The sequence below is a fragment of the Myxine glutinosa genome, chromosome 14 (assembly GCF_964187855.1).
Source record: "Myxine glutinosa chromosome 14, kmMyxGlut1.1, whole genome shotgun sequence".
In the NCBI taxonomy this organism is placed as follows: Eukaryota; Metazoa; Chordata; class Myxini; order Myxiniformes; family Myxinidae; genus Myxine; species Myxine glutinosa.
This window is the reverse complement of record NC_136274.1, coordinates 50656868-50665751: the sequence shown is the minus strand read 5'-3', so window position 1 is coordinate 50665751 and position 8884 is coordinate 50656868. Positions and strand designations below refer to the sequence as shown.

Genomic DNA, 8884 nt, shown 5'->3' with positions numbered 1-8884 from the left:
TACTTACTTTTTCACGTGACTGTATATACATATATATTTATATATATATGTATAATCCTACACAAAATCAGACAGAATTGTATGCAAATATTTAATCATGCTGGTAGGACTGCATATGTGGTGGTTCTTTTGGTAGCATTGATTTTAAAAAATATATATTTATTTGGCCTCCCTATTTGGTATGTAACTCGATTCAAAATAACAAAAATCCCAACTGACCAACCAAATACTTTTTGGGTTCGATGATTGCAACCCTACTGTTTCGTCTCCTCACCTGACTCTCTCTTGCAGATGACATTTTCTCTGGTTGGTGTAGAGATTAAAAATTCATATCGACTGCACCCCAAAAGCAAACTTAACTTGGGCATCACCATTGTTTGAAGATGGCTTAAAAAACATGACGTTTCATCCCTTTGAGGCAGTGCGACTTGGGCTCTGGGATGCCTGAGAAATGACTGTACACAACTCCATCCTGACATACCTACTGTGCATTCATTGTAAACTTCAATCATCAGTGCAACGTCGCTATCTGTGGGATTTACCCAATGAAGTGTCATTGCAAGCATACCATCGTGATCCCAAGGGCATAAATAATTCACATGCCAACAAGGCATTTGAAAGTAGTTGATGTGGGGAAAAAACATTTGTACTCATTTTTTGTATGCTTGAGCTCACACTTCCATGTTTCAATACACATGCTAAATTCACTGGGTCTCTTTTTTGAGTTGCTAGCATTGAACCCGTCGCTTCGCTGATGGTAGTTCAACAACATAACGTATATGCAGGATGTGCGAAAAAAACCCCACCAAACCCACAAAATAATCCACAATATATTCTGATTCATTTATATTCCGCACTCGATGAACTTCAGGTATACCAAATATGAATCCACAAAATAATCCACCCATGTGTGCGACACAGGTATACCAAATATCAGAACTGTAACTTCTAAGACTTTAGGTTGACACATGGCCGATCACTGTCCACCTCTGTGCTGAATCCATGTTTGAACACGACGGGCGAAGTTGTTGATTGGGGTTGCAGGACCTCAGCTATCATTATCTGAAATGAGGGTGAAAAAACATGACAAATAAATTAATGATGAATTAGGCACGTCCGGTATGTTACAGTACAGTATAGTATCAGTTTGTTGACAATGAATATTTGCATTTTTTTATTTGCATTTGCATTCCGGCAGGTTCTCCCATATCAGCCAAAGAACTCTGTAGTTCTGTCAGTGCTCATTGGGTTCTTGGTCACCTTCCTGACCAAGGTCCTTCTTGACATGTTCCTCAGTTTGGTCGGACTCTAGGAAGAGTCTGGGTAGTTCTATATTCTTTCCATTTCCTAATGATGAAGCTCACTGTGCTTTGGAGAACTTTCAACACTCTAGAAATTGTTTTATACCCTTCCCCAGATCTATGCCTCCTCACAATTCTATATCGGAGTTCTACGGACAGTTCCTTCAACTTCATGGTAGAGTTTGTGCTCTAACAAAGACTGTCAACTGTGCGACCTTATATAGAAAGGTGTGTTTCTTTCTAAATTACGTATGATCAATTGAATTGGCCACAGGTAGACTCCTATCAAGTTGTAGAGACATCTCAAGGATGATCAAAGGAAATTCGATCCACTTGAGCTCAATTTGTAGTGTCATAGTAAAGGGGTTGAATACTTATTGAGTCGAGACATTTCAGCTTTTGATTTAAAATATATTTGTAAAAAAGTCGAAGAAAATAATTCCACTTTAACATTATGGGGTATTGTGTGTAGATCAGTGACAACAAATCTCAATTCAATCCATTTTAAATTCAGGCTGTAACACAAAAAAAATGTTAAAAAGTCGAGGGGTGTGAATATTTCTTAAGGCATTGTGTGGAGATTTGGGGCATCATTATTCAGTACAGTTACGATATGGTGTCCATGCATAGTGGCCACAACAGCTAGCTTTTCACCGACACTCTCATTGATGGTGTTGAACATGTATGTGTCATGTCTAATTTAATCAACATATTCTCCTCCTATGCCATATAACACTGGTCAACAGCCAAATTGGTTCTGACTTATTTTCAACTGTTTCTAACTGATTTGGTGCCCACGAATCCGAATCTGACCTTAACATTTCGCTATCACGTAACCTTGACGTAGTACATCATAAGTGTGGAAAAAATCTTTAGAGCATGCGAATTTCTTGATTAAGTCTCAATAAGTCTATTTATTGTCACAAAAAAATATGAACTTAAAGTTTTTATTTACATCACATAAAAAAATGTAAATCTCCAAAAATAATATGAACTTTAAGTTTTTATTTACATCACATAAAAATATGTAAATCTCCAAAAATAATATGAACTTTAAGTTTTTATTTACATCACATAAAAATATGTAAATCTCCAAAAATAATATGAACTTTAAGTTTTTATTTACATCACATAAAAATATGTAAATCTCCAAAAATAATATGAACTTTAAGTTTTTATTTACATCACATAAAAATATGTAAATCTCCAAAAATAATATGAACTTTAAGTTTTTATTTACATCACATAAAAATATGTAAATCTCCAAAAATAATATGAACTTTAAGTTTTTATTTACATCACATAAAAATATGTAAATCTCCAAAAATAATATGAACTTTAAGTTTTTATTTACATCACATTAAAAAACTGTAAATCTCCAAAAATAATATGAACTTTATAAAATATCACAAAAAATAATATGACCTTTAAGTTTTTATTTACATCACATAAAAATATGTAAATCTCCAAAAATAATATGAACTTTAAGTTTTTATTTACATCACATAAAAATATGTAAATCTCCAAAAATAATATGAACTTTAAGTTTTTATTTACATCACATAAAAATATGTAAATCTCCAAAAATAATATGAACTTTAAGTTTTTATTTACATCACATAAAAATATGTAAATCTCCAAAAATAATATGAACTTTAAGTTTTTATTTACATCACATAAAAAAACTGTAAATCTCCAAAAATAATATGAACTTTATAAAATATCACAAAAAATAATATGACCTTTAAGTTTTTATTTACATGACATAAAAAAATGTAAATCTCCAAAAATAATATGAACTTTAAGTTTTTATTTACATCACATTAAAAAACTGTAAATCTCCAAAAATAATATGAACTTTATAAAATATCACAAAAAATAATATGAACTTTAAGTTTTTATTTACATCACATAAAAAAATGTAAATCTCCAAAAATAATATGAACTTTAAGTTTTTATTTACATCACATAAAAATATGTAAATCTCTAAAAATAATATGAACTTTAAGTTTTTATTTACATCACATTAAAAAACTGTAAATCTCCAAAAATAATATGAACTTTATAAAATATCACAAAAAATAATATGAACTTTAAGTTTTTATTTACATCACATAAAAAAATGTAAATCTCCAAAAATAATATGAACTTTATAAAATATCAAAAAATAATATGAACTTTAAGTTTTTATTTACATCACATTAAAAGTGCTTCTGAACTTTACTTGGGTAGGAGCAATCACTTTCACGCTGTAAAGTCCAACAGTAGTCGCCCATCATGTTTGGATTGAATCGGCCTTGATATCGAGACTCCATGATGGCAATTTCCTGGTGAAACCTTTCTCCATGTTCATCACTGACATCGCCAAGATTTTGTGGAAAGAAGTCCAGATGACAATGGAAGAAATGTATCTTGAGTGACATTCGAGCACGGAGCGCCTGGTAACTCCTCAACATCTTGTCCACAAGCTCTTCATCATTTGGTGCTCGAAAATTCCCAAGGTAATTGTTAGCAAGAGCCACAAAGCTATCCCAAGCAGCGCTTTCCAGCTCAGATAGTCTCGTTACAAAGTCCTCATTAGTGAGTACAAGACGAATTTCGGCTGTGGCTGATATTCCTATGGTATACTGGTTCTCAAAAACTGGATGTGCTCGTGAAAATTGGATATCATAATCGAAATTTACAGGTTCATGTTGGTTAGAATCACCTCAAAATATACCATAGCCATAAAACTTTTAAAATTTTGTTGACCAGTGAATTCAAGACCTTGTCTTGAGGAACACAAATACAAAATAACCAACTTGCTATTTCATGTCTTCGTTAATGTTTCACTGATTCTCCTTTTAATGTGACTCTTTCATTACTTTCCTGGAATGCGAATTCAATACAATAAAATAAATGACGTTTGATCAATAAATCATGTCAACGATTCATTACAAACATGACAGTAACTAAAGTTAACAATTAATGATGCATGTAAACGACAAATGTGTGTTTACAAACACAAATGCAGACATACACTCAGTTCATATTACTGCAGCATCTGCAATGAAAAAAAACAACTTTAAAACTTTTGCCTCTTTCAAGAGTGAGGGAGAGAGTGGGAGTGAGGGAGAGAGTGGGAGTGAGGCAGAGAGTGGGAGTGAGGCAGAGAGTGGGAGTGAGGCAGAGAGTGGGAGTGAGGGAGAGAGTGGGAGTGAGGCAGAGAGTGGGAGTGAGGCAGAGAGTGGGAGTGAGGGAGAGAGTGGGAGTGAGGGAGAGAGTGGGAGTGAGGGAGAGAGTGGGAGTGAGGGAGAGTGAGGGAGAGAGTGGGAGTGAGGGAGAGAGTGGGAGTGAGGGAGAGAGTGGGAGTGAGGGAGAGAGTGGGAGTGAGGGAGAGTGAGGGAGAGAGTGGGAGTGAGGGAGAGAGTGGAAGTGAGGGAGAGTGGGAGTGAGGGAGAGTGGGAGTGAGGGAGAGTGGGAGTGAGGGAGAGTGGGAGAGAGTGGGAGTGAGGAAGAGTGGGAGTGAGGGAGAGAGTGGGAGTGAGGGAGAGTGAGAGAGGGAGAAAGTGGGAGTGGGAGTGAGGGAGAGAGTGGGAGTGAGGGAAAGACTGGGAGTGGGAGAGAGTGAGAGTGGGAGTGAGGAAGCGAAGGGGAAAAGTGGGAGTGAGGAAGAGTGGGAGTGAGGAAGCGAAGGGGAAAGTGGGAGTGAGGGAGAGAGTGGGAGTGAGGGAGATTGAGGGAGAGAGTGGGAGTGAGGGAGAGAGTGGGAGTGAGGGAGAGAGTGGGAGTGAGGGAGAGAGTGGGAGTGAGGGAGAGTGAGGGAGAGAGTGGGAGTGAGGGAGAGAGTGGAAGTGAGGGAGAGTGGGAGTGAGGGAGAGTGGGAGTGAGGGAGAGTGGGAGAGAGTGGGAGTGAGGGAGAGTGGGAGTGAGGAAGAGTGGGAGTGAGGGAGAGTGAGAGAGGGAGAAAGTGGGAGTGGGAGTGAGGGAGAGAGTGGGAGTGAGGGAAAGACTGGGAGTGGGAGAGAGTGAGAGTGGGAGTGAGGAAGCGAAGGGGAAAAGTGGGAGTGAGGAAGAGTGGGAGTGAGGAAGCGAAGGGGAAAGTGGGAGTGAGGAAGAGTGGGAGTGAGGAAGCGAAGGGGAAAAGTGAGAGTGAGGAAGAGTGGGAGTGAGGAAGCGAAGGGGAAAATGGGAGTGAGGGAGAGTGGGAGTGAGGGAGAGTGAGGGAGAGGGAGAGAATGGTACTGAGGGAGAGAGTGGAAGTGAGGGAGAGAGTGAGGGAGAGTGAGGGAGAGTGAGAGAGGGAGAAAGTGGGAGTGGGAGTGAAGGAGAGAGGAGGAGAGAGGAGGAGAGAGGAGGAGGAGAGAGGAGGAGAGAAGAGGAGAGAGGAGGAGAGAGAGAGAGAGAGGGAGAAAGTGGGAGTGGGGGTGAGAGTGGGAGGGAGTGAGTGAGAGAGAGACTGAAATTTGAGGAGGATTTGCATATCTGGTCGCTGGATTCAACCACCAATTATATTTTAGGTTAACATCGGCCAAAAGGTCAACATGGGCCAAGTTTCTAAAATCCTCAATTGTCATCCAATTAACTTGAAATTTGAAGAGGATTTGCATATCTGGTGACTGAATTCAACCCCCAAGTATATTTGAGGTCAACATCGGCCAAAAGGTCAACATAGGCCAGATTTCTAAAATCCTCAATTTTCACCTGATTGACTTGAACTTTGATGAGGATTTGCATATCTGGTGACTGAATTCAACCCCCAAGTATATTTGAGGTCAACATAGGCCAAAAGGTCAACATAGGCGAAGTTTCTAAAATCCTCAATTTTCATCCAATTTAAACTTGAAATTCTAAGAGGATTTGCTATGCACGTCATATTTCTTGTTTGTTTGTTTGTGAACAAGATATCTCAAAAAGTTATGGAAGGATTCGGACGAAATTTGGCAGAGATGTCGTGTATATGACAAGGACGAAACGATTAGATTTTGGTGAAGATCCAGGTTCGGAAGGGTCAATCAAGTTTGGCTTCACCGTCATGGAAAAATATGGTGGAATTGACCTTCCTCAGTGCCTCGAATGCCACGCAGTTCTCAGCAATTATGCCACGTGACCTGGCCACCCGGAGCGACATTTCAAGACAAACCACGAGTCATTGAGAGACAAACTATATAATATAGGATTCAATTGAAATAAAGTAGTTGCTCAAACACAAATCGATGTCTGTAGATAGACAGACAGATAGACAAAATGAACAATTGCTTAACTCCTTTTTTGCTTTGCACATGCCGGGTAATTTAACTTAAAATGAAAGACTGACGCTCTGCAAAGACAAGATTACTCAATGTAATTGGACAGCGTTGATACACCCACCAGATGCATTGACAAAGCAGTTCTTCTTCTTTCTTTGGTATGCAGCACAAGGCTGTGTGTGTGTGTGTGTAGGCACATCATTGGCTGAAGGCACAGCTGGTACCATGCCCTCAGTGGGTTATGACAGGAATTTGTAATTACTTCCGTGGTTAATCAGTGCAAGAGGACTTACAAGCATTTGAACTTGTAATTTGTTCCATGACAGCTCACCTACTCTTTTGCTAAGGACACCGTGATATATCTTTAACGTCCGACCAACTAATGGTAGCAGATGGGACGCCATTTTGATCAATGTCCATCCGAGGGACGGATGGCACACACATTAATGAATCACTATGCATGGTTCAGGATTCAAACCTAGGCTTCTCATTCAAAAATTCATTCACAAAAAAGTAAATTCATTCAAAAGCTGAAAGGCTAGACAGTTTGAAGGCGGTGTCTCTCGTTCTAGGGCCCAGGCCATCCGACTAGCCCACCCAAAGTAGTTAACAGGGTATTAATGTACACCATGAGAGTAGGTGACCTTGCAAGACAATTCTCATGAAGTCCGACAAGATTCTTCAGAGGAATAATTACAATAATTAAGATGAATTAACAACAACAACAACAACAACAGGCATTTTAAGGCCATTTTCCCTACTAGAGCGGGGGTTAGCCTTGCGGTCCCCATGACAATCTTCTCCATTTTGCCCTATTTTCTGCATCTCCCCTTGTTAACCCCCTTGCCCGCATTTCTTCTTCCACCATCTTTGGCCAAGTCTTTCTCGGTCTTCCACATCCTCTACTTCCTTCTACATTCATTTCCATCACTCTTCTCAACCAGTCACTTTCATCCTTCCTCAACACATGACCAAACCATCTCAACCTGTTCCTCTTCACAACATCAATCACAGGCTCTATTCCCATCATCTTTCGCAATTCATCATTTGTCTTCCTCTCTCTCAACGATACTCCGCACATCCACCGAACCATTTGCATTTCCACCCTTTCCAGCCTTCGTTGCTGCTCTACGTTCATTACCCATGTCTCGCTCCCATAAATCATGACACTTCTCACACATGCAGCAATTAAGATTAAGGAACTCTGAATAAAGACTTTCTGAACTTTTACAGTCAAGCTGTGAATAGGTTGAAGGTCACAATGCACTTGTTGTCAGATTGGGTGACAATTGGAACTTTATTTTTGATTTATTTTTTACAACATTTGCAGTCAACCAAAGTCTGACAAAGTTATTGAAGTGTTCAACGTCATACCTCAGTTCATTCACCCCCATCATCCGACTGCATGTTGCAAGACTTTGATGTTTCACAATCCTTCAAAATGGTGGGGGAAGCGCAGGGTGGGCAAGTTCTACCTGTGGGAGGTGCTGGTAAAAGCAGGAGGAATAAAAGGCATGATCAATCAACCGATACAGTACACTGTTACAGTTTACACTGTATGTAATTTAACCCATGTATATTGTGTCCTGAAACAGTGTATGGACTACATGACGGTTCAGGGATACTTTTAAAATGTCTGAAGGAGAAAAGGGACATGTTGGATCTGACCTCAATTGTCTTTAACTGTTCCACGTTCTCTTTTTATTCCTACAGATGTTCGAATTATCTTGTGGTGGTGTAAATAAACAAGTTCAACTTGATCCAATTTGTTTATATCAATCTGAGAAAATGAAGTAAAAATTCAACATCTTCAAAATAGAATGAAGAAAACGTTCCACCGAAATAGCCTTCAGAGCACTGAACCGTCTCAGCAGTTTGTCCGAATTGAGAGACATCGTCAACCATCTTGTGCTTCCCTGCTTCTTCTTCTTCGTCTTCTTGAACGCAGCCACAATTATTCCCACGTCTTGTTAGGGGTAGGAATTTGTTCAGGGTGCCGGCGATAGCTCGCCTACTCTTTTCGAAGGACACCGTGGGATCTTTAATCCACCAACAAATTGCGACGGACGGGACGCCCAGTTTGACTTCATTCGGAGGGGCAGCACACACATTGATGATTCACCCTGCATGTGATGCACCAGGAGGACAGTTTATAGCTGGGTTGGGATTCAAACCCATACCAGACAACGATGAGGTGAGTGTGCGTACCTCGAGGGCTTTACCATAGTGCCAGCCCAGAACCCATTAAGCGGATGATACTGTTTTATTTCTGCAAACAATACAAATTCGGATTTCATTTCTGTGTTCTCATGTAATACACCATTAAATAGCAATACAATACAACAACAATTGCCA

General features: G+C 39.5%; 1 long non-coding RNA gene across 1 annotated transcript; it reads right to left on the bottom strand.

Annotated features, from left to right (window-relative positions):
* Nucleotides 1-829: 829 nt before the first annotated feature.
* On the bottom strand, nucleotides 830-8670 carry LOC137439351 (uncharacterized). The gene is made up of 2 exons (XR_010986895.2): nucleotides 7904-8670; nucleotides 830-1062 (listed from the first exon to the last, which is right to left on the bottom strand). It is a non-coding gene; the product is annotated as an uncharacterized LOC137439351 (long non-coding RNA).
* Nucleotides 8671-8884: the final 214 nt, after the last annotated feature.